The sequence below is a fragment of the Sander vitreus genome, chromosome 14 (assembly GCF_031162955.1).
Source record: "Sander vitreus isolate 19-12246 chromosome 14, sanVit1, whole genome shotgun sequence".
NCBI lineage: Eukaryota > Metazoa > Chordata > Actinopteri > Perciformes > Percidae > Sander > Sander vitreus.
The window spans coordinates 22,492,510-22,519,008 of NC_135868.1; the positions used below are offsets into that span (position 1 = coordinate 22,492,510).

Below are 26,499 nucleotides of genomic sequence, written 5' to 3' on the forward strand. Positions count from 1 at the left end.
TGAAACGGATGCTTTGTCCATTAATATTAACAGTCTAAGGTTGTACCCAGAGGCTAAATGATCATCAGGTTGTTGGCCGATGGGTTCCAAGATTACAACAGGTGGGACCACGATGCAACCCTCGACCTCCAGTGTGATTTGTGTGTTGTACTAAAACACTTCCTGGACTGGAACAAAAGTTACTAGTGGCATTAAGCAGGCAGCATTTACGTTAACCTTAAAATGCATTTGGCAAAACAAAGTAGTGGCAAAAACATAAGAGGAGACGGTTCGTATAAGTCATTTTATTGTCTAAAATATGGTGTGAACGCTCATGTGGTGGTTTGCAACCAACTGCTAATCTTACATACTCATATCCTGCAGCCATATGTGGTCAGCTGCAGTGTCCAAACCAGCAGGACAGATCAGTGTGGTTTATTTACACCTGGGATGAAAATGTTTTGAGGGGTTGTCATTTTTAGAGATGCACACACGTAATGACACCATGAACCTGAGGTGCTGCGTATTTTTCTGCAACCAAGCCACACATTTAGCTTTTGATTAGCGCCGGAGAGTGATAGAAAGATAAATTGTCCCTGGCATATTCCTCCGTAGCCTCCCCACCTACTGTCTTTCCATCCCACCCCTTTCTCCAGCAGCAGTAGGGAAACTGGGGATGTGAACACACACCTCTTTGCCAAGCCTCACAGCTCCCCTGGCACCACGCTGCAACATAACACCTTCCAAGCCCTCCCTCACACTCTTCCCCTTTTCCCCTCTCAGCACGGCAGAACAGCATGTTTGATTTTACAGGAGCTAACTCTGCTAGGGTTTGACCTTTATGGGTTTTCAAGGCCGATACTGATATTTTTGGACGTAAATTGCTGATAGCAAAAATGTAGGCATTTTCAGTGGCTCCTTCATTGTTTGTTCATAGTGGAAAAACCTGTGAAAGAGCAGCAGACCATGAAGAAAGGAAATGCTCCATTAAAACTAATGAAATGCATGTTGATTGAGCAGGTCCATCCATCTGTCCATCATTTCTATTCCAATTTAGCTAATGACAGGATAGGCTAACACTCGGGGACTTAAACTTTAACAAAATCTGGAGATATAATATAGATGACATCTGTTCAACAGGTTAATTGAGATAGGAACAAAAAAACAAAGTCACGTCCTGGATTAACATAACAATGGAAATAGTCAAGATGAAGACTCTCAACAAGCTAATGTTAGCAACTTCAGTGCTACATGTGCCTCTGGTGGGACCCCCTTGATCCTAAATGACATGGATAAATTACTGTTTGGCAATGAAGAGAGAATCACTTCTATCTGTTAAGTAGAAGGTAAGTTAAGTAAAGTAATTGATATCGAAGAAAAACGACATTGTTTAACAAAATAACGTTTAGCCAGATGATTAAAACCACCCAAAGTGAACACACACCAAATGTCGCTAGCAAACTCCATTGTACAAAAGCCACCTGCACACAGCTAGCTAGAAAATATAGTGGGTCAAAGTTAAACCAGGAAGTCTGTCTATAAGCTGTAAGAGAAAAGTAAAGTTTGGTTTATAATTTTACCATTTGTTCATTTTCTCTTCCAAATAAGTTTGGCTAACCTGGTGCTTTGTTTAAAACCTGGCTGATTGACTGCTTTTGTTTTAGAGATGTTGCCACATTTCCAAATATTGGCAGTTATCTTGGTGAGTAATAATGATAGTCATACTGATGGTTCAAAGTAAGAACAGCATGTTCTAATAATATAGTTTCTAGGATAGGATAGTTTCTTTGGCCAATATCTGAAATAGAAATACGTTCTCTAGCTTTGGTCTGGCAGTATCCTCTAATATCAGAACCATGACTGACCAATATCGGCCCAGGATATTGGTCTAAACTCCTACAAGCCAGCAACCCTGACAGGATGTGCTCTCACTCATATTTTACTTGTACTCTTTCTCTCTCGCCCTTGCACCTCGCCAGCTGCCTCCAACACGGTAATGACAGTTTTATCAGTTTAACCACGTTTGCCATCTCCAGGACTGGGCTGCTCTCCAGTCCTGTCTGCTGTGTGCTCAGCTCTGCTCAGCTAAAACCAGACACTAACAAGAGCTCCTTGTATATCCATTATGGAGATCTACCGTAGCTCCTACCGCTGGCGTCCGTGTGCTGCTGTACTGTACTGTGTTGAAACCTGTCCAGGTTTAACATATGGAAGTTGCCTGCCAACACCTATTTCACTGACACTTGGTCTCTTCCAAATACACCCTGATTTTGATGTGTTCTGGGCCGTGGTAGCTAGGTAGAGATTTAAATTAAAAAATCACAATATAAATCATACAAATGAGAAGCACATTTGCCAGCTGTGCCTGATTGATTTCCAAGAAAATTCCATGGAATATAAGAGGTTTGACCGCATTGCGTCATTGTAAGAGAAAATGAACAAACCCACTGTAAACATATTTCATGAAAGTGGAGGTTGAATACTAACTATAGTTCAGGTCAATAAAGTCTAAATTCTAATACTGTCTTATTAAGTCTTGAAGTCATCACTAGATCTGAAACAGCACTCACACCGCAACTCTAAATCTAATCTCCCTCCCACCTAAAGATAGACTGCAACTCTTTTTATAGCGGGCTGAGCTGCAGAATTGCATATTCTATTTCAGACAGCCCGGGCTCACATCATTGTTTGTTTTAGCAGGCTAACCTTCCCTGTGTATTTATAGGTGTCGAGGCCAGGAGAATGACCACAGAAGCTCCATAAATAAGCTACCCGGGCCTCCAGCGAGCCTCCCGACCAACAAAAGCCCAGTCATTTCACAGGCCATTACCTGGAGCTGCCTTGCAGGGAGGCTGGCCTCCGAGGCAAGGGAGGGTCGCACGGCTTTGAGGGTCGGTCGACCTAGTGGGAGGAAGGGAGATGTTTAGATTAATAATAAACATGGTGATCTATTTTCTGTGACCAGAGCCTATGAAAATGCAATGGGAGTAAATGGAAAATAACCAACTGCGATGCGCCGCATTTTCACCGTCATCCCACGTATCTTTCATCCCCTTACTTTTGCTTTCATCCACACAAGCTGTCACTCGCTCCTCTCTGTCTGTCTGTCTCTCTCTCTCTCTGTCTTTCTCTGAACTTTTGGCCCCGGAGGATCTTGTTGGAACCTCACCCAGATGCCCCCCTAGCTCTTAAAAATAGATGAACCAAAAAACACCACACTCTCGCGCAAACACACAAAATCCACCCATGACGTCATACGTCAACAATGTGTGTACCATGTGTCTGTCGCTGCTTATCTCTGCCTCCACAGACGCTGTGTAGAAAGCCAGTCAGCAGAGGCCACAGCCAGCGCGCTCCACAGCCCCTCTGGCAGCCAGACCTCGCTGTGCTGAGGAAACTGCACCCTGCAACACAAACAACCCATCAGCCACAGCAGCGCTTAAGTGCCGACTGCTAATCCCGGTACCTCCCTGTAAGGTACAGCACTGTAACACCCACACAGCTTTAGGAGATGTGTGTGTGTGTGTGTGTGTGTGTGTGTGTGTGTGTGTGTGTGGTGTCCCCCCCCACCCCAGCTTTAATATTGCTTTTTTTCAGAGTGATGAAATATTCAAAAGCATTGTTTCGCAGGGCCATTCAACAGTGGCATTTGTCCTTAATATCGCTGTGCTCATTTGCTGGGTGGCGACAGTGATGATTCCATAAAACATGTGAATGGAAAGAGTTGTCATGTGGATGTGGCTGAACACTGAAGGCTCATGATCTTAAATCAGAGGGGAGCGCCGCTGACTGGCACAGTGGGGGTTCCAGCGTAGCGACTACAACTGCTAATTTGTCTCAGAATGGCCCTTTACGACTTCAAGGGCACTATAACTGTTAGATGAAGAGATGTTTTATATTTTCCGATTGTATCCTTGCAGCATGCAGTGTGTGTGGTAAGGTAAGATAGCAATATGAAAGCCATATCTTTTGCCAGTTTTCGTAATATCTTCAGGAATACCTGCAATTCCAATATACTAGCTTTCTACGGCTGCACAGTTAATGTCATTGTCAGTGTAATAGAGTCATGTATGGCAAAGAAGACTCGCAGGTGTCCTTGTAAAGGGACATTCTTAGGCCATAGTTATGTAATCTTTGCTATGCACAGGAATAATGAAGTCTAATTTTCTGTGGACAAAGTTGTAAAATCACTAAATGTATGAATGTAATTAAAAGCAGGGCGAAGAATGACAAAAACAAGATACTAACCCTTTACACACTGGCTGTGTGGCGTGAGCGTGGCGTTTCTGTTGCGTGTCAGTTGCTTGGCGTCTGCGTGGCGTTTTCTATGTCTTTGCACACCAGAAACGTGTCTGACGCGGCGCTGCTGCTGCTAGCCTTGTCTGTACACATGTATGTTTCCCATTGATAAAATGAAATACCATGTTAAACATAAATATAGACAGCAAAGACAACGTCGGCAGTATTGACGGCAAAATAGGCTACAGAATATTTCGTTCTGCATTGACAGGTGCAATATTAGAAAATCGATTTTCTTTTTAAATTACATTTATATCTGCATTTATGTCAAAACCTAGAGACTTTCAAACATCAACATGTCATTTATTAAATGTATTAGTGTCAAAACGACATATAAACATCTTTTCCTATTCTATTTTGCCTGGACACACTTGCGTGTCGCGTGAAAAATAGGCGTTGGTCCTATTTCTAGCATGCACGCGTTTTCGGCCGGCTCGCGCGACACATCCAATGTGTAACCGGCCTTAGGGCTCCTGCACATTGGCTGCATGGCGTGAGCGTGTCAGCTGCTGAAGCCACGCTGAAAACACGTGCATGCTAGAAATAGGACCTATTTTTCACGCGACACGCAAGCGTGTTGGAAGTGTTTCCAGGCAAAATAGAATAGGAAAAGATGTTTATATGTCATTTTGACACAAATACATTTAATAAATGACATTTTGATGTTTGAAAGTCTCTAGGTTTTGACATAAATGCAGATACAAATGTAATTTAAAAAAATAATAATAAATAATTATCGATTTTCAAATATTGCACCTGTCAATACAGAACGAAATATTCTGTAGCCTATTTTGCAGTCAATACTGTCGACGTTGTCTTCGCTGTTATCAAATAAGTATATATTTATGTTTATGTTTATGGGAAACATACATGTGCACTGCGTCAGACATGTTGGCTGGTGTGCAAAGACATAGAAAACGCCACGCAGCCGACACGCAACTGACATGCAACAGAAATGCCACGCTCACGCCACACAGCCAGTGTGCAGGAGCCCTTACTCTATGTAGAAGCACAACAATGAGAGGGAAACCCTGAATGATTCATGGGGTCCTGAGCCAATGACAATGCAAAGATTTAATACTGACCACACTGGTAGTAAGAAGCCTATCTAATTGAGGTTTAATGATTACTAAGTAACTTTTTATCAATGTTTTATAATTTGAAATTCAACACTTACATTACAGTTACTAACCCAGGTAAACATTTTGAGGCTCAGCTTGTTCGCCATCATACCAGGAGTTAGATTACATCTATTGTGTTTATGTGTGTTAAGTGGACATACTGGTCTGGGACAGTTTGGTGCAGGGGCTGGAGGGGTGGGGAAGTGCTTAGAGCCTCACAGTAATTTCAACTGAATGAATGATATGTAAAGAGTAACTGATTACATTTTTCAAGCCTGACCTGATATAGTAACAATTCAGCCTACTGTTCTGTGCCATGCTGAAAATAACTGAAAAAGAAACAGATTTCTGTCCTAACCCAAAGTCAATATTCTCAGAACATAATAATTGCTTGGCAGACTGGAACCAGGGAGGCCAGGGAATAAATATCTAATAAATGGGAACTTCTGGCACTACCCACTGCAAAAGTCACTATCCTATGGTTAGAAATACCAGCTATTGCAGTAGAATGTGATGAAAGATCTTTGAATTGGTATTTCAGATTACTTGGTATTTCTTTCTTGGTATTTTCGATTTTGTTTCTTAAGAAAACATGGAAGAAAATCTGAAGAGGAGACTAAAATGTTTGCTATGACTAACTGGAGTTGCAAAAAAGCTGTAAATAATCAATGTGGGAAGAGATCCCACACAGAGAAATGTTCATTCGTTCATATAAAAACAACGAAATGCGAGTGAGTCTTTATTAACACAGTGACCCACAGTAATCAGAAGTATTTTTCCATCTGACATCATTTGACTTCTGCCATTGAAAATCTTCTTATGGCTGTAATTTCTCTGTGAACATACAGAAGCTACAGTATATGAGATTAGGCTTCATGGAGGAGATGGTGGAGGTGATAGTTACTAACACATACACACACAAAAGGCTTCAGAAAATGCCAATCCGCCCAACACTTTTCTTCATAGAGCGAAACAACAATCATTAGAAGATGTAATGGATTAGCCACGGATAGAGTGAAGGGAGACAGAGAGGAGAGGGAAGAGAGGACAAACCAAGATCGAAATGATGGAGATTGGCAGATGGGTAAAATGGATTGGATAGACCGTTCTACGGATGAGAAGACAGGACGGAGAGCTGATGCCTACCGCCGGGGCGAGAGATAATGGAAACTGATTACAGAAAAAATCAACAAAGTTTCTCTCATTCCAGGAGCACTGCTCGAAAAACGTGGCAGTAATATGATTGGCGAGGTCCCAGATCCTGTTTAAAACTGATTGTCACTGAATTTGGATCCACAGCGTCAACCAGTTCTAAATATAGAAAGAAAAAACACAAGAGCAAAGTGACAGAGGATACATAATGTGAGCCGAAGACCCGACTGAATTGCGGTTGTTTTTTAGGAGTATTTAGTGCTTTCGTGCTTCCGTGCTGCCTTCTTCTCAGTAACTCCTCTTCTGTTTACTCCGTGCCTCCCTGGCTTATGTTCATCTGAGGGAGCAGAGGAGCTGCGGGAGACAAACAGGATGTCTGTGGGAGGACGAATGAGAGGGGGTAAATCTGACGAGGAAGTTTGTGTATGTGCCTGTGTCTCTGTGTGTGTATTAATCCCAGGAAGGACTTCCTCTGAATCTCAGCGGCTTGGGAGTTCTGTGGGAGTTACAGACGTTGACACGGGGAAAAAAGCAGAGGAAGAGAGAAAGAAAAAAGAAATAGAGCCAGAGAGTGAGAGGGATCAAGGGCAGTAGCACTATTGAATCCCACTTCTGAAAGAACACACACACACACACACACACACACACACACACACACACACACACAGAGGAAAACCACCCACAGAGAGACGTTGCGATAACAGCGGCGGTACTGGCGTCATTTTGAGCTGATGATGATGAACATAGGCCCACCTCAATGACACACAGCCTGAACCCACTCAAACGCTTTGCCTCAATCAAAGCTACTCCAAACCTCTGACTGAACAAACACACCATCTGAGCTGGACTGAACATGTTGTGCAATTAACCCGGACTGTTTGTTTTAATCTTCTGGGTGTGCCAGGTGGGTGGGGGTCGTGGCACAGCATGATACTACAAGTTAGAAAATTACACTCAGTTTAGATATTAGAAATGTCCCTGTGTTGAGATGACTGAGAACCAAAAGATGTACACCCGGCTGGGGCGCAAAGGTTAAAGTGCCATTAGGACGCAAACAAATACTGGTAAACAAAACCTTTTGCCACACCAGCAGTGTAGCTTTAGGGTTGGCAAGGTCGCAAACATTATTCAAATACCAAAGCTCAACAATTATTGGATGGATTTCTGTGACATTTGATTCAGATAGCCATGGTGCCCAGATGAATGAATCCTAATGACTTTGAGCCTTGATTCTCTGCCCAAACCCGATTGTAATTTCTCACAATTCCCCCGGGCTTGAATTTGGTTGGGTTCGCGCAAATTTCGACATACATTAAGCTTTTGGGCTGTGCTGAACATTTGAAAAGGCCCATGCTGGAGATCAACATCAAAGGTTTGGGAGAAAGCTATAACCAGTGATATACATCATGAGTGTCTGTCTTGAAAACGATTTCATACAGATAAAAAGAATGGAGAAGGTGAGTTCATCCTCCACTATATCCTTGAACGTGCACCAAATCTATGAATAATTTACCCAGATGTGTCATGTTGAACATATCACTCCTCCACCAGGAAGTCTTCAGAGGTTACGTAACTGGCAGAACCCACAGCTTGTCCTCTAATTAGAAAGGGGGGAAAAGTTTGGCCTGTTAAACGCTCCGTAATATATATTCCAAACTCCCTCGTGGATTCCGCCTCTCAATTTCCTTATGGCCATGTGTCAGGCAGGGTTCTGGATACCACACACATACCCACTCCATCATATCTGTGCTTACTCATCATCACACCACCACATCAGAGAGGACTCATGCACAATACACTTGTCTGCCAGCCAAATGTGGGGAAACCACAGCAAGGAGACCAAAGAGACCAGAGAGGCCGACCTCCCCCTGCAACCCCAAACTGCTCCTCCCCCCCCTTTCCAACTCAACCTCCTTAGTCTTTAACTATCACTGCCTCAGAAGTTTGGGCTCAGAAACTCCTGTAACCCTCTCACTCGTCTCCCACCCTGCTCAAAAGAACAGTGTCTCCACTCTGAATGGATCTGTCACGGCAAAGATAATGATAAAGAAAAACACTAATTTAACACTTACCCTTGGCACGCAGGGGTAATAAAAGAGCGACATTTAATGCAGGGAAGCGCTCTGATTGTGAGAGCTGCGTGGTCGTGAGATGTCAAGCACTATGACACTGTTAATCAACGCCGGCTCTTCCAAAACGTTTCAGGGCCTGCTGCATGAACAACATTTTGCAAAAACAATTATCTCTTTTGAATAAAGGGTGTTCGCCTATCAAGAGCGAGCACACTCAAACAGGGTCAAATGCAATTCGCTATCACGCCACTTTCAAACAACATATCCAATTGTTGTCACTTCCATTTATGACAGTAATGTGTACCTAGTAAATTGCACTACTGCCTTTGACTGCTGACAACAGCTAATTGTAAATGTCAGAGTTATTCACGCGCGTCTCACCATGGTGCATGATTAAAAATCACCTATAGTTCTTTTCAAATGTGTGATCGAGACAGAACTGTAAGTTTATATATATATCTGAGTGGGAGAATGAAAACACATTCATTTGATGCAATGTATAAAAAAGCAGACTGCAGCATGGAGACAAGTGAGACAATTAAGACAAAGTTGCTCTCTTGTGAATCTGAGTGGAACGTGTTAGCTTTGCTCCTGGCAAAAAGACTCAAAGAGAGGAAACACAGAAGGATACAGAGTTGTATTTTTGTATTACCTGTTATCTCTGGTCACCCAATCTTTTTTGCCCTGACCAGGAGTGTGTGTATGTGTGTGTCTGCCCACATGTGACAATGATTTGTTTTCCCTCATTACCATGATTACATGTTGTCAGCCATGCTTTTACTAGAGCTGATGGGCAATTTCACTCTTTAACATGGTTTAGAACTGACGGATAGATTGGCACACTAGGGCACACACACACACACACACACACACACACACACACACACACACTGTATGCACAATACCATAAACATGTGCACGCACACTTGAGCACCCAAGGGTACACACGGCACACATACACACTGATAGACAAACAAATCAAGTGCCATGTCTATTAGAGTGGACTAATCAACAAGGCCTACATGTTCTGTCACAACTCACACAAGAATATTATGGATAATTTGTGTCTATAACATTGCATACAATTATTCCTGCATACATTCCTGTGTGCATGGCATTTAATGAGCCAAGCTAATTAAATATGGAAATTAATGAGATACAAAGGAAATAGGGAAAAGCACAGTCCTGATGCATTTGAAAGAGTTGCTAAAAGCCTTTTATTACATTAGGGACTGGGAGGGTAAATGTGCCTTCCTCTAAGGAGAAAGACTATTAACAAACACAGTGATTAGCCTGAGCCAAAATACCACAACTATCGCCTTGTATGTTATTCTTGATACAGTGCATTCCAAAAATGAAATATTAAAAAGTAAACTGCTGTTGTGCTCTTATGTTGCTCAGTCACACATTCTTTCATCAGAGATGTTTGATAATGAATCTCGTCGTAGCTGGTAAATCCACATGAATTACCAGTTTGTAAAAATGATGTTTCTTGCGAATGCACAACAAAGCCGAGCAAGTATGTTGTGGAGTACATTCATTGCCAGTTGTGAAGTGAATCAAAAGTTTATGCAGTGTGAATTTCTATTGCTATTGATCATACGCCATTTCCTTCTGCGAGCATCGCATGAGATGATGAAGCTCACCCCCTAATCAAAGAGGCCTTTCACTGAGAAGCCAGTCGTCACATCATGCTGTAAGCAGTGTGTACCCCACTACGGGAGCGCTTTTGTGTGTGTGTGTGTGTGTGTGTGTGTGTGTGTGTGTGTGTGTGTGTGTGTGTGTGTGTGTGTGTGTGTGTGTGTGTGTGAGTTTGTATGGGGAGAGCCCTCAAGACACATGGGGTCAGACACAGTTTACAGACGGGCCGACTCCATCCCAAAAAAACACACGCCATGGGACACAAGCCGGCCCGAGAGTGTTTAGGCTCAGTCAAAGCAAAGAAAAGGGGGGGGGGTAATGGGAGGGCGGAGGAGGCCAAAGTTAATCTCAAATCGCCTCACCCCTGGGGAAGCACACGAGAGGCTGCCCTGAGGACACCCACGAGCACAGGTCAAAGCAAACAAAGCAGAGCGTCTACATCTCTGAAGTCTTCACCTCCGATAAATTCCAAAGACATCGACTCTTGTCCTTAACTGCAAAAAACAAAGTATCATCTGTTCAACCTCTGACCTCTCTCCCACCTGATGTCACCGTTGATGTCACTCCTTCCCCCTTTATGTTCGCTCCTCTTATTTAATCTCTCTTCTCGTCGTCTCGCCCTGGAAAGAGAAGTGATGGAGGAAAGAAGTGAGGAGGAGGAGGAGGTGGTTGGAGGGGTTATAGCAAGTCGACGCAGGCCTCTCCCATAGGGCTTACCTCATCCTTCTTTCCATTCCCATCCCTCCCACCTCTTTCTCTCTGTCTTTTTTTATTTATACTGCACTTTTTTTCCATCGCTATCCCTTGCTATTTTTTTTCCCTTTTTCCAGCAGAACTGTGGCTGCACAGCTGATGTGGTGGTACATAAAAGAGCATAATCCCTGACCTTCATAATCAGGGCCATGATCATCTTTAAAGCTATAGTGCGTAGTTTCTGCCGCCCCCATGAGGAATTCTAAGTAATGAAAACAAAACTGTCGGCACGTCCACATGATGCAAGCCTTCAGTGACCACGCACAGCCCCCACCCCTCCTCCACGCAGTTGCTAGTAGCCAAGGAGGACACGGAGGGATAAAAAAAAAAGATGGAATTGAAAAGATGGAAGAGGTAATTATCTTCACTCGAGTTTCTGCGCGGGAAAGTCACTGGACGACATAATCTTATGAACATAGCCATACTGAGAAATACAAAGAGAGTTATGTGGAGCTGATAGTCTTAATTAGCTTTGTAGCAACTTATTTGGCAATGGCGTGAATGTAACGGACGTTCATTAATATCAAGAAGTTATGCACTAAAGCTTTAAATGTCCAATAATCTAAAAAGTGAGATTTCCATGATTTTTTTATTATTATAAAGCTGGTCTAGGTACTATATAAATTGTGAAAGTATCAAAAGGCTCAGCCCACAGAGAAATGCACACAGCCGTATTCAGAAACGGACACAGTGCCTTTAAACGAGCCGCCAGGACTTCTGTACATCACAACTATACTATGTAAAGGTAGAAAGAGCAATTACAGTGCAGTTACAGTCATTCCCCGGCAGCAATGACGTTGCAGAGACTCTGAGAGTTGTTCTTTTCCTAAACTCAACCGTCCCGTTGATGTCCCCCAGAGATCGTGGTTCGTGTCCCGGCGTGTGACGTGTCCTTTCCCCGTTCTTCTTTTCCTAAACGCAACCGTCCCGTTGTTGTCCCACGTCCCCCAGAGACCGCGGATCGTGTCCCGGCGTGTGACGTTAACTTTCCCCTTTGTTCTTTTCCTAAACTCAACCGTCCCGATGTTGTCCCGCGTCCCCCAGAGACCGCGGATCGTTAGAAAAGCAGTTAGCAAACTTGTTAGCTTCTTAACTGTTTTCTAACTGACAGTTAGAAAGCAGTTAGCAAACGTGTTAAGTGCTGGAAGTGCAGGGAAGCTAATGTAAGTGTAAGATGCTTTGGATAAAAGCGTCAGCTAAATTAAATGAAATCTAATGTAATGTAAGTGACATGCTAGCAATAGCAACCAACTACAGTAGCCCAGCGAGTTTCTAAAAGGGTTTTTGCGAAGCTTCGCAGATAAATTTTGTAGTGCCACTTTCTTGTGTGACAGGCCTACAGGCAAAAAAAAAATGCAAATTAAGAAAAAATCAATAACACACTCAAAAACCACACTCATTATTATTTGCTTTGTCCTTGCTGACTCTGAATTCTTATGTAAATTACAAAACTTCTGCACACTAAGAAGTGGTTCATGTGGGTTTATCCTACAGTACATTCCTGGGTGAAACCTAACAGCAGTGATACTAAGTAAGAGAACTGCTTGGATAAGTTTGGCTGCGGTTGCACCTATATGTGGAGCTTCATTATCAGTCTTCAAAGAAAATGTCAACTGCAAACAAAAAAAAGCATCATTAGTCTCTTTTTCTTTCTGTGGCGGAAAAAAAAACAATCATTAGTGTGTTTCTCTATCTCTCTCTTTCACCATGCCTGCAGGACCGATTTTCTTCTCAGCTGTTTACTGTAAAAGGTATGTTGAACATCTCTCTTTTATGCTCACAAACACACTCGCTAACTGATTAAAACCATCACAAACTACTCACATTTGCATAGATAGCAAAAACAAGTGATATAAAAGGAAAAGTTATTGCTGCCATAGCTTTTACCCTGACAAAACACAGAACGCTATATATGCTAATTAGCCATTTAATATGAATGTCTAATTAATGGAATGCAAATGAGACACTGCCATCATTGGACCTGTTTGATATGGGGATGGGCGCGGTATTGAAAATCCTTGGGAAAACAGACATCCGATGCTGCCGCTCAACACGCAGGAAATCAATTTGGTTAATTGTCAAATATGCAAACATGCAAATTGAAGTCATGCATTGCCATGGCCGAGGCACCTTACCATTGTCCCTGGTGCAAGAATCTGTGAACACACACACAGCCACGGGCACAAACACACAAGCACACACTCCTCTTATCTCATCAGCCCTTTTATGTCGTTGGTATTCAGCACTCTGTCCTCTGACACAATGCATGCCACTAATTACCAATTCCCATGATAAGAGTATTGCCCATAGAATACATGATGGAAGATGAAGGGTATTCGTGCTAGGCCACAGCTATTGAACATTCTGACTACACACCACTTTGAAAATTGGCTTTCAATCAACATGGGGAGGACTGTTTAATTCTGCAACAGTTAGGAACCCGTGCTGTCTTCCCACAATGGCCCTCTAAAACAGCTGCCATCCAGCCTCCACAGACAGCTAATGGCAGAGTACAAATACCTGACAGTCTCCCTTATAATGTGTGAGGGCAAAACATTCTCATTCACCCTGCACAAGGATGTCTGGCTGCACTCTGAACTCCTCTAAACTCACTTCGCAAAAACCCCCATAAAGCATTCATCAACTTGCCCAAAACAGAGAAAGTCACCACAACGTTGGTATTCTCCTCCACTCACTGTGACTAAGATGAAGATAAAATGCAGGAAGAGTCGACATCCCACAAAAGATTTGTTTTCTTCCCTTCTTTTCTTTTTTTTTTTGCAGTGAAAGTTAATTGAATTTGTATGTTAATGAGGGCTGTGCATAGCTAACGAGCTCAGTGTGCGACCCATTAACACGTTGAATGATTGTTATGCCCAGGGCAAGAATCACCTATAGGAGCTCAAAACACGAAGACAAAGAGCCAATCTGAATACATTATGGATTCATTTGCATGTTCATCTACATTATGTACATGTTACACTGATATTTGTCCCACAGTTCAATCCTCGTGACCTGACTTAAAAGATCTTTGTGGGCTGAAAGGGCATAAAGGAAAAGAAAGGAAACAAAATATTCAAGACACAAAGAGGGAAAGTATTGTGAGCAAAGAGGAAAAACGGGCCAGAAAGCAGTGCGGTCATTCAGAAATCACACAGAATAATTTGCTCCTTACTCATTGAGTGTTTTAGCTCAATGATGACAAGTTCTCACCTTGTTAGAGATGAGGATTTGGTGTGATTCAGTCGCCCCTCCATCTCCATGACAATGTGTGAAGCACAGTGAGGTCTCTCTGATATCATTACGATGGAAGCAACACTTCTTTAAATAGCTGCTCACTGCAAGTATGAAGAAAAACAAACACATTTATATGTGTAATCACAGCCACTTATTATCACCACTGTCATAATACATAGCAGTAAGTCTATTAGTGGAAGTATTATTTTGTTATCTATCATATCATCACTGCTGAGGGTAAAAAAAACTAGCAGGCCTGACTTTACAGGAGCTGGCAAAAACATTTCACTGAAGTTGTAATACCATGGTACAATCATCATAAAAAAATAAAGACCTCGCTAACTCATGAGGTTCTTTAGCCACACATGGCATAAAATAAAATGTAGGACTACTTACCTGAAAAAAAGATTAGCCGGCTCCTTAGAGTTTTAGTACAGCCGAACGCTGAACAAGACATTTTTTGGCGACCAAAATAATCCAATTAACTTTAATGAAGAAAATGAGGACGTCATTTTTCATCAGCCTTTTACTTGCTTCCACCATCTGCCATTGTGACAAACACAGAATGTTATATGGTGATTCTGTTTCAACTCAAAGAACAAACACCTGCAGTGTAGCTTTTTAGGTTGTAAGTGAAACTGTCTGTATGTGGTGAAGAAATGAAGTTTATTTCAATACAATCAAACATAAATGCTTCTCCTTTGTATATAGGAATTATACTGATAGCTGAAAATCAATGTAATCATAAAAGTCATTTTGTTTTGCTTCAAATGAACTTGAAGTTCATGAAGCAGCGTGCAGTGTATTCATACTCACTGTATTCATATTGAAAAGGTAAACCGATAATGTGTAGGCTATATACAGAAACATTATCTCTCACTCTTTATTCACTCTGCCCTCATTGTGTGATGACTTGATTGGGATTTGACTCCTGCTATTGGACTGTTACGTAAGGCCACTGCAGCCGTTGGATTGCAAAGTGAATATGAGCCTCTTTATAGTTGCTGTACAGTAGATAATAAAGCTTCCTCTCTGAATACGTCTAGACATCTTTGCTCCCGTGGGGTCTTATTCATATTGAGGTGGCATAGACAGGCTAATCACCACCGGCTTTCATAATGCACATACTCAAAGCACATCAAAAGGAATGGAGTACATGGAAAGTTCAGATCAACCGGGATGTACGTATCATTCATTTCTCTCTCGCACTCTCCTCCCTCGCTGCCTCAGCTGTTATATAAATTTACTGTGCATCCACCGGCTCAGCCTACCTCCCTCCCAGCTCTTGCTTTTCCAGCTTAATGGCTGAGTGTGTATGTATTGACACAACTCCTCCAAGCCGCAGCAGTGTGAGGGCAGCGCAGTCCAGCTGGGGGTCAGCTTAATGATAAGGTTAATGAGGGTGGCCCGGACTCAGGCATGCCTCCATGAGCTATTACAAGAAGGACAGAAGAGGGGAGTAAATGAGAGATAAGTAGAGGAGAGAGCAGGGCAGGACAGCATAGGAGAGGGGAGGTGAGAAAAGAAAAAGGAGAGTGAAGCAGAGGAAAGTTAGAATAGAACAGGGTAATAAAATGGTGGGAGAGAAGAGGAGAGAATATAAGAGGGGAGGAGAGAAAAAGAAAGGAAAGATAAGAAAGGAAGGGGCATGATGTAAATAAGGAAATTGAAGGAGAGTAGGACAAGTAAGGTACAGAATGGAGACAAGACATCAAAAAGAAGAAGGAAAAATAATTAATGGAAAGGAGAGTAGAGAAAAGGAGGACAGAGGAGGGGAAGAGAGGAAAGGAAAAAAGGAAGGAAATATGGGAGAGAGGAGGAGAGGACAGGGAAGGAGCACAAGAGAAACTAAGGACAGGAAAAGAGAGGGAAGGAGATGAGAGGGAAAGAGAGAACATGGAAGAGAAGGTAGGGTACAAAGGGAATTAATGGAAAGGAGAGAGGGAAGGAAAGGATGAGAGTAAGTAATTGTACAAGGAAGAACAGGAAAGCAAATGAACAGAAAAGAGAGGACAGCAAAGCAGAGAACAGAAAAAAGAATGGAAAAACGGCTTTGGGGGTGATAGGAGACGGGGGGAAAAAAAAGGAAAGAAAGCAAAGAGGGAAAGGATAGGATGATCAGGCAAGGAAAGTAGTGGACACAAACAGGCTTAATCATTCACTGTCAATAAATACCCCCACTATGCATGCATTCCTGCTCTCTGCTTGTGGCTCATTTTACTGGATGGACAATGGAGGGAAGTTAATGAGCACATGTGTCACTTAATCATCAGCCCAGTTGCTGGTAAAGAAGCAGTCATGGTTCCAGCAAAATACTGGCAGTCACACCCTCAAGCTGACCGACACAAACACACACACACACACACACACACACACACACACACACACACACACAAACACACACACACACACACACACACACACACACACACACACACACACACACGCTCGTCTCCTTACAGAGCATATGCCCAGACAGCCCTGTAGGTGTAAATCCTCAGCTGACAGACATATTGTAGGTGTCCGGGCAGAGATTAGTCCATTTCCTTCTTTATGCTGGAAAAATATCCTGAATCAGCTTTAGAATACTGCTGATGCTCATCTCTAATAGCCTAATCTGCACTGAACTCTCATTGTGTACGTGTGTGTGTGTGTGTGTGTGTGTGTGTGTGTGTGTGTGTGTGTGTGTGTGTGTGTGTGTGTGTGTGTGTGTGTGAGATTAACCCCAAGGTGTCAGCGAGGAGTTGTGGATGTGCGCTTCAGCTTTCAGCAAAACGTATCTCAAAACAGCTTATGCTACAGACCAGACCAATGAAAAGCATTCAGGGATTTTCTGTTTTTCATTTATTCATTTCTTTTTACATTTAGTTATTTGGCTGATGGTGCACAGCTTTAGAATAAAAAGATTTCCAAAACAAGTTACAAGCAAGCACAAAGTGCAAAGGGCAAAGTTCAGGACATGTGTGCCCTTGCTATATTCCACAGTCGAGAAAAAACAGACTGATGCAGGAAAAAAAACTACTGTAGAATAAACTAAAAAAGTAAAGATAGAAAGACTTTTCTTGGATTTCATTAAAGCAGTGAAAGACAGCTGATGTGAGATTTTGTATAAATTGGGGTAATTTGGGGAATAACCGCTGCTATTACTAGAGTACACATTAACAACACAGATATAGTCCCAATCACAAACAGGAAAAGTTAATTGAGAGTGTCCAATTAATTCTAATAAATGGTTAACAAACTCACTGACTGTGGATTTCCCTGTCTGACAGCCAAAAGGAGTCAGGCTTGTCCATGACCCCAAGAAACACAGACACTTCCAAGCAACACTTCCTCTACTTCCTATTACACAACATGTGTATGCATCAAAATGTTTTGTATTAATCCACTACATATTTGACCGTCCTGGACATGGTAAATCAACAACTCAAAAATGTAATTTTGAAATATCTTTTACTATCTTTTAAAAGCATGGAATTGAACTGTCTGCGTACACCACTGTTTGGAAAATAGCCACACTGATAAACAAAACTATGATAGTGTTCCTGACTAATTGAAGTATGTGGGGGTAAAACAGTGAATCACTTCTACATTGTTTGTCTTTTCCCTTCATTTGCTTTTTCATCCATCTGTCATAAGACATCTGTAACTTGGACTATGACGCATTTCAGCACGTAACTGACCCTAAACAATTACAGGTCAAGTCAAGGTGGCGTATTGGTTGCCAATTGGCCTAGAGGGGGACTGCATCACATATAGAGGATGACATGTTTGCCGTTGCCACATTCATGTATGTGACCCATATAAGTCAAGGAATTTACCGCTTATTTAGGGTGTAAAGGCTGAAAGCATGAAATCAGTTGGCATTAGAGGAATTTCCCCAGAGTGTTCATAAGCCTTGAATTCTCACACAAATCTTTAGACAGGCACGTTGAACTGTCCTTGCCTTTGGTACATCATATCAGTGTGGTCATGTAGAGAGCTCCAATTTGTGTTAAGTTTTTTCTAATTAGAATGTCAAATTAATTATTACATGGCCATTATGTGAAAACAATTCATCATCCTTCCTAAAAAAAAAAAAGCTTACATTTTGGAAATGTTTCACAACAGAGATAAAAAGAAAAAAAAAAAAGAAACTGAAAGTTGAGTTCTCACTTTTTGTGTTAAACAGGAAAGTTAAACAATGACACGTTACCATTTTTGGACATATCTGTAACACTAGAGGTTATCTTGCAGGTGGATCACACCAGCCGCAATGCCAATTCGGGCCAGGGGCGTAAAGTGGGGGGGGCCCTTCCTACCCCCTACGTCCGGCCCCCTTGCTCAGACCACACCCATTTTGAAACTCAGCCTTCATTTTGATGTCAACAACTACAGACCTGTAAAGTTTCGTGAATACTGTCGGCTAGGGGCGTAAAGTTCCTGATGTGGTGATGGCAAATGAGCCAACTATCAAATCTCACCGCAGTGCATCGTATTCTAACCCCTGATTTAAATCATGGTACAGACACTGGAAGGAGTGCTTAAATAAGATAGGACTTAGCCTAATGCCTCAGTGGCCATAGGAGTTAAAGTGACATAACAAAATATGTTCAGTGTCCGTCAACATCAAATTACAATATTAACATAGTCAGTCAGTACCAAGAATTCATATCTGCTATGAACTCGTAGGGGTGTAAAAATAAATACAATTGAAACGTCTTCTTTTTGGTAATTACAATTTTAACAACAACAGTACAGATATATTGGTTTCTTGGCAAAAAGAATATTAGTAATTTCAGTTTACAGTCACTTTAAAACTGCCATTTTACTTCCCTTCAAGTGGTTTTGACCTTATGATCAGCTGTCGGTTTAAATCCCAGACCAGCTGGGAAAATCTTGTCAGGAAGGGGAAGCTAACATGAAACCCTGCTTCATCCTCTCACCACACACTTGTGTGTCCTTGAGCAAGGCATATATAGTACCCCCACATTTGGTGTGTGAGCTGCTGCCAGAAAATAAATGCACCAGGAAGCTACCGGGTGTGAATCTGCGGAACATGGCATTGCTTAAAAAAAGAACATGCATGCTTAAGTAGTCTCTATTATATAAATTTACTTGAAAAAAAACTTTGATCAGACCATTTGCCATGTTACCAAATGTGTGCACAAGCATGACTGACCAGTCTTAATGCCCAGGCGCTCTGGATTACACACACCACTAGTCTGCTGGCTCCACAGCTCTACTCAGGGCCCATTGAGAGGACATAATTGAGTGTGTACATAGACCTGTATACAGTGACACTTCATATGAGCAAACACAAAGCCTGATCAAACATGTGAACATGGTGATAAAGAATGCTGAATGGCTTTCTATCTGTGATCTTTTCTGTGTGTTAAAGCTCTGTGTACCATGATGCTTTGTGCTTTGTACGTGTTAATGAGACTTGCAGCTCAAATATCCTCTGATGGTTGGCAGGGATATGAGGGTGACGTGAAGTCGATTGACCCTCATGCATCACAGTGTACACTGTACACTTTCAATCAGAAAGTGGAAGCTAGTTCATTTTTATTTTAGTGCTGTCAAACGATTAAAATATGTAATTGCGATTAATCACATTAATGTCATAGTTAACTCGCAATTAATCGCACATTTTTATCTATTCTAAATGTCCCTTGATTTCTTTTTGTCCCATTATTTTTTCTCATTTTAATGCTCTTATCAACATGGAAAAGTGGATCGGCTTGCTTTGTGCAAATGTGCTTCTGTCTGAAGTCATCCGTTGTCGCCTGGCTTTGACGAGGGGGCGGAGAATTGCCATCAGCTGTGTGCTTGGCCATCAAGTGGTATTTCAGACTGGACGTGCTGCGACGATAGCTCAGTTCACGACGACAAAACACACAGATCACTTTGGTCTTGTTAATGGAACCATTTGGCAACTTTTTAAAAGTAAACTTTCCGTTCAGAATCTTATTGGCATCCATTTCGGCGTCTCGCGCTCGCCATCCACTCAAAACGTAACGTTAGCCTACTACTCTTTGGCCGGCTCGCAAGCCCAAAGTTTTTCTAACGTTACTAGTTGTTGCAACAGCATGTGAAAAAAACTACAAAGTTTGCTAGGCCAAAAAGAACGTTAATCTCGCGATAAAAAAAATGATGCCGTTAAAATGGTTTTGCGTTAATGCCGTTAATAATGCGTTTAACTGACAACACTACTTTATTCATGTTCTTTCAACATCGGATGGCTGCTGCAAACTCTGTGTAGAAAAGAATAGAATAGAATAGTCTTTATTGTCATTGTACATGTACAGTTAAATTGAATGCAGTCCTTTTAGTGCAAAGTGTTGTGTTTGTCCTGTAGACGGTATGTAAAAATGGGCGACATGTCAAATCCTCAAAAGTGAAGCCAAAACATCTCGATCGCCCACTAGTATCAGCTGCAGTATAGGTCATAAACCCTTCCCTCCTCCATAGGAGCGCATATGATATTAGCCAAACTGATAACAATCAAAGTACATATCAAATAAAGAGATGGTTCTGTCATTGTAGGTAGTTATTGTGTTCTATATCTTCAAGTGTTTATTTTTTGATAAGTTTGGTTTTAATTAGTTATTTGATTCTATAAAAAAAAAAGGGGGGGTGTGATATGACTGACAGCTGTGATTGACTCACAGTTGAGTTTGGCGTGCGTATGGTGGGAACTTGATACCCCGGCTCCAACCATTCCTACTGCGCAGACTCTGTCTCCAAATGACGTCACCAGCACAAGATGGTAGCGCCCATATTCGGAATGTTTTAGCATTTTCCCTGCAGTTTTTGGTTTGAAAATCAGTGACTTTTTGATTACATGTCAGCCTTTGTAACCAGTACTATGCCCCCATACAGGTTCATGTGGCACAATACCATGAGAAATAGGGAAATAAGGTCAGGGTTAAATAAAAAATAAAGGAAGAATTCAAACATCTTCCTGATTTGGAAACTCTGTGTTCACTAGTCAGCGACAGGATATGACAATAGAAACCTGTTGTGTGAAACTGATCCTGCCTCATCACAGTGGTTCTGAGCAGTAAGAGCCAGATGAGTGATCTGGATACATATTTATGGCTCCATGAGTGGGCCTATCCTGCTCACTGGAAAATCGGCTGCCAGGAGGGGGAATGGAAATGTAAGTAAAAACAATGTTCCCATTAAAAAAAGAAGACTGTATAAGGGTAAATATGTAGCTAAATGACATCCCTTGGGATTATTTCACTCCAACCTAGATCTGATAGTCAACTTCAGCTGTTAAAAAGTGGGAGAGGAGGTAATTCAGTTTGACCCGGGCATCCAGAGGACTTGGAGTAGCTTCAAAACCTTCCGAGGGACAAAGACAGAAACATAACAACACAGCATAACAGCCTAAACATAGAGAGGGAGATAGATGAGGAGAGAGAAAAGGAGGTGATGAATGGCGTTGTTTTTGTCTGTAAGGAGAATAACTGTATCCTCCTCTGGGAGCAGCCGAGCCAGAGAGTGTCTGTGAGCACCAGTCATGTGTCTCAGAGACAGCCAATGGAAATATGGGGACTTGGTTCATACGTGAGTTTACTGGGTCAGAGTCAGAGCAGAGGAGGAGGCTACAGCCAATCGGAATGGGTAGCAGCGTCGGGAGGATTAGCCAATGAGGTTGGAGTCTAGTGTCTGGTACCAGTTGATGTCTGACAGTTAGACAGACTGTATCTAATTACCACAGCCGAGGCTCAGCATGGGTCTGTGTGCACGTATGTGTGTGTATGTGTGTGTTTGTGTGTGTGTGTGTGTGTGTGTGTGTGTGTGTGTGTGTGTGTGTGTGTGTGTGTGTGTGTGGGTGTAACTGAGGAGAGATGGAGTGAAAATTAAAATTAGAGAAGAGGAAGGTGGTTTGGAGGTTTTGGCAAAAGTTGAAAACAAGGCATCAGATCTGGAGAGCTGCCACGTGAAACTGAAATTGTGCCAAAAGACAGTGTGGATATAAATATACAAGCCCTGAATTCAGAATGAACTTATTACATTAGCCATATTAGGTAGTGATACATCCCATTGCTCTACATGTATATACTCAAATAAACTCAACTTCTGGTACAGTGTGTGAACAAAGGAAACGTGTAATGTCTGGATGGGGGTGTTAACGTGTGAGGATTTCTGTATATTTCTCCATTTCCTGTATGAATGAATAGGCTCTGAAAAGAGAGTCCCGTTTCCCACAGTGTAATGCTCTATCATTGTCTCTAACACAATGTTCTACTCACTACAGGCAGCTTCACCCCATTCACCCTCTCTATTAGTGACTGGATAAGACAGAGACTGCCAGGTGTTAATGGCGCACACACACACACACACACACACACACACACAAACACACACACACAATGTATGCATACACACACTCGTGCTCAACCTCAGTCAGAGGTGAGAGGGAGTGACAGAAAAGGGCAGCTGGTTGGTGGGTTTTTCCTGTTTTCATGTTTTGACTGCTTCTGTCTGGGCTTTACCCACACGCACGCACGCACGCACGCACGCACGCACGCACGCACACACGCACACACACACACACACACACACACACACACACACACACGCTTTCCCCTCCATCGCTGATGTAATCCAGAGGATTCGGTCAAGGTGGAAAAAGACGATGGGAGTCAGATGAAAAGGAAAGGGATGAATGATTGAGCGCAAGACGAAGGTTTGGCCAGGCCGGCGACGGCATGCCCCGGGAACTCTCAACATCCCGTGCATGACGAGGCAGGCCAGATGATTGCTGTGTCAAGGCAATGCAGACACACACACACACACACACACAATGCTTCTCGAGTGTAAAACAATGGTGTCACAATGAGGCTGCCATGGCCTGTTTTTCCCTTCTGCTCATTTGCAAGTTTTGATATGTGGTCCCTGAGCTGCGGAGGGAAATTATGTTGCATCAAGATAAAATAAAATAAATAAATGAATACTAATGTATAAAAATACTTTGACATTTTGGGAATTATGCCAAATTAGACATCAAGAGTCCGATGACAACATTGATGCCACTCTCATATTTGTTTGTTAAATACAATCAGCAGCTGCTTAGCTTTAGCACAAAGACTGAAAACGGGGAAACTGCTAGCCTGGCTCTGTCCAGTTAACACAAATTACAGTAACACACGAGTATCTCGCTTGTTTGAACCGTTCAAGAACAGAAGTGTAAAAATGATACCTTGTGGTTTTACAGGGCGGTTATGTGACAGACATTTTCTTAATTCTTCTTCTTAACTGAGACAGCCATAGAGGTCAGCTGATTTTTGGTAGCCTTGATACTAGCTTTTCTACTTGTAGTGTAAGAGGGTAAATACTGAAGAAAGGCATAACACAACTGTCCTTGGTGAATTTTAAACTCTTTGCAGCAAAGTAAAAAACACGGTAAAGCTGTTAGTCAACTTTTTTTATTCTTTTACCAAAGTGAGTTGTGAGTTGAACCAGGCAAAATGTGAAAATGTACGAGGGTTATGAGAGAAGCAAACTGAGGACCTGCAGCAATCTGACCTCCCTCCAAAATATGTCCGTTATGAATATTAATGCATGCATAACCACGTGTAAGGATTTCTTTAATATAAATAGGGCTTTCTTCCAATGTTTGTATTTCATTTCTGTTACCACAGACTTCCCCTGTGTGGGTGAATGTCTTTCTGGAGAAATATCAGATAATGAAGAAGACAGAACAAATTGGGCCATCATCAAACATCAATTTCTACTGAAACGTATTCATTTGAACTTTTCTCAACAAAAACTTCTTAACAAAAACATTGTCAAACTGACAGCCAGTGTGGTCTATTATATACAGACTGCCCCCTCCCCCTCTTAAAAAGCGTCCGTATAGGTCATCTGTGCAAGCAGCTTATCAGGCAACACATCTCATGGCAGTTCGTGAAATGGTCACATAATTTAATCAATTTGATTTGTGTACACGAACACGTTTATCTCGTTTTTTTTCGTGATGGTCAGCATGTTTTTTTATAATACCAACAATTGCATAGCTGTATACATCGGGACAGGCTGGGTTTAGGAAAAGAAGAACGGGACGGTTGGGTTTAGGAAAACAATAATGGGACGTGGGACAACAACGGCACGGTTGGGTTTAGGAAAAGAAGAACGGGACGGTTGGGTTTAGTAAAAGAAGAAAGCAACCGATTCCCCGGTCAACACGATCCCCGGTCTCCTGGGTGAAAGTCCTGTGTTGTTTGACCCATCCATCACCCCAACCAACCTCCCTATGCAGATTTTCGGGCTTTCATACTACTCGCTACGGTTGTTGAGAATCGTGCTGTGATCACGAAAGATGCTTCCTATTGAAGTACATTAGTTTAAAAAAACGTGCTGACCATTACGAAAAAAACCCCGAGATAAACGTGTTTGTGTACACGAATCAAATAGATTACTTTACATGACCATTTCACGAACTGCCGTGAGACTGGGTTGTATCAGGACCCTTATTTAGATTTATTTTTAGGCGGTGACCTCTAGTGGCCGTAGTAATTATGACGGGAGCAAAGGACGAAGCATGTTGACGTAGTATAAAGGGTGACATACAGCAGTCCATGTAGGGAGGAGGTTGGGGGGGATAGATGGGTCAAACAAACACAGGAGACCGCTGTCTGTGTCCTGTGTGAAACCAAAAGTCAGTGGGACTTATTTTAACTTATGTACATAAGTTAACTTACGTAACATACTTAACTTACGTAGGTAACTTAAATTTGCAACAAACATTTATTTTCACCAAAACGTGATATTTTCCTAAACATAACCAAGTAGTTTTGTTTGAATTCACAACATTAACCGTATGTTTAAACCTGGGATTGTTTAAAAACAAACAGCTGTCGCTGGTACTCACCAACGGCCATATATGTAGTTTTGAGAGTCATTGGCAAAGGACCCATTCTATCGTTTAGGACGTGTTGATCTGAGAACATAGAAGCTCGCACAGCCAAGAGTAGTCAGCCGGCAGTAACATGTTAACAGATTAACTCGCAGCAGTCCGTGGAGAGTGTCCCGTTTCCAGTCTTTGTGCTAAGCTAAACTAAGCTAAGCTAACTGGCTGCTGTTGTAGCTTCATATTTAACAGACAGATATCATAGTTCTCTCAGCAAGAAAGAGATTAAGTGTATTCCCCAAAATTTCAAACTATTAAACTTTCATTCGTGAAAAGCTAAACTGATGTCTTCAGGCAAGTCTTGACAAGAATTAGGGTAACTATAGGAGGCACAACTGGGAGGGGTGCATTCAAACGCAAAAAGAAGAAAAGACCATGAGCATGTGTTCATTTGTCTTCCTGTGTGTGTTCTGACTTTGATCACTGAGAATGTACAGAAGTACCACGCTGTAGCGTGACAACACTCAATTTATTGTGGTGAAGTGTAATTAAAACAAGCTTGTCTTTTGCACATGCTGGCCAACATTGGCATCAATGCGGTAGGTTCGAATCCACCTGGCCGAAGACCTTCATTTAAACTCATTTCCCCTCTCTGCCTCTCTCTTCCTCTCTCTAGGTTCTCTCTCTTCCTAAATAGAAAGTTGGACCATTACTCCAAGCAGCAAAAGCCCTGATCGAGGATCAGTATTAGAGAGATGAAATAACAATCTTGTGTTATCCATTCAGTAGAGAGCGTCAGTACTGGTAGTGCTCCAACCCGGCAAGGGCTGTTGTTGTTATTCTTTGATCAGACCAGCAGGAATAACAATCTATAATTCATAACACTCAGTCTAGTCTGGGAACACTAGGCAGTGCACCTTTAATTATTTATCAAACAGAACAGATTTAATATCAATCACTGAAGCATAGGCAGAAGTGAGCAAAGTAGAAGAAATGGAGGAATCTCTGGGGCGCTACCATCTAACCCTCTAATGAAAACAAAAAAGAAATACAGTGCAGTTAATACTGTGGTGGTGTTGGTGTGCAAACAGGAACTCAGGCGTAGCTTGGGACAATGATTCACGGAGACTACAACTCACAGGATAACACTCTTTGAAGGTTGATACTGATAGTTTGGGATGTGAAGCTGCCAATGCCCAGTCCTTTTACAAATCATTCTACATTATTCAATGTTTTCCATGAATTTGATTCCAAGAGAGGTGGAAAAGGCTCAGAGGCTACTACTACCCACTGAAAACAAATGTAATACTACTACTAATACTTGAACTACTACTGGTGCTACTACAGCTGCTACTACCATAACTACTACTACTATTATTACCAGTGGTACAACAACACC

At 42.1% G+C, this 26,499-nt stretch overlaps 1 long non-coding RNA gene across 2 annotated transcripts in view; it reads right to left on the reverse strand.

Moving 5' to 3' along the window:
• LOC144529431 (uncharacterized) overlaps positions 1 to 26,499 on the reverse strand; it is a 112,030-nt gene that overhangs the window by 53,787 nt on the left and 31,744 nt on the right. For both annotated transcript variants that reach the window (XR_013502990.1, XR_013502991.1), the window contains exons 3-5: positions 14,231 to 14,355; positions 3,255 to 3,383; positions 2,810 to 2,880 (exon numbers count right to left, since the gene is read on the reverse strand). This is a non-coding gene — a long non-coding RNA (uncharacterized LOC144529431). The remainder of the gene's footprint in view (positions 1 to 2,809; positions 2,881 to 3,254; positions 3,384 to 14,230; positions 14,356 to 26,499) is intronic.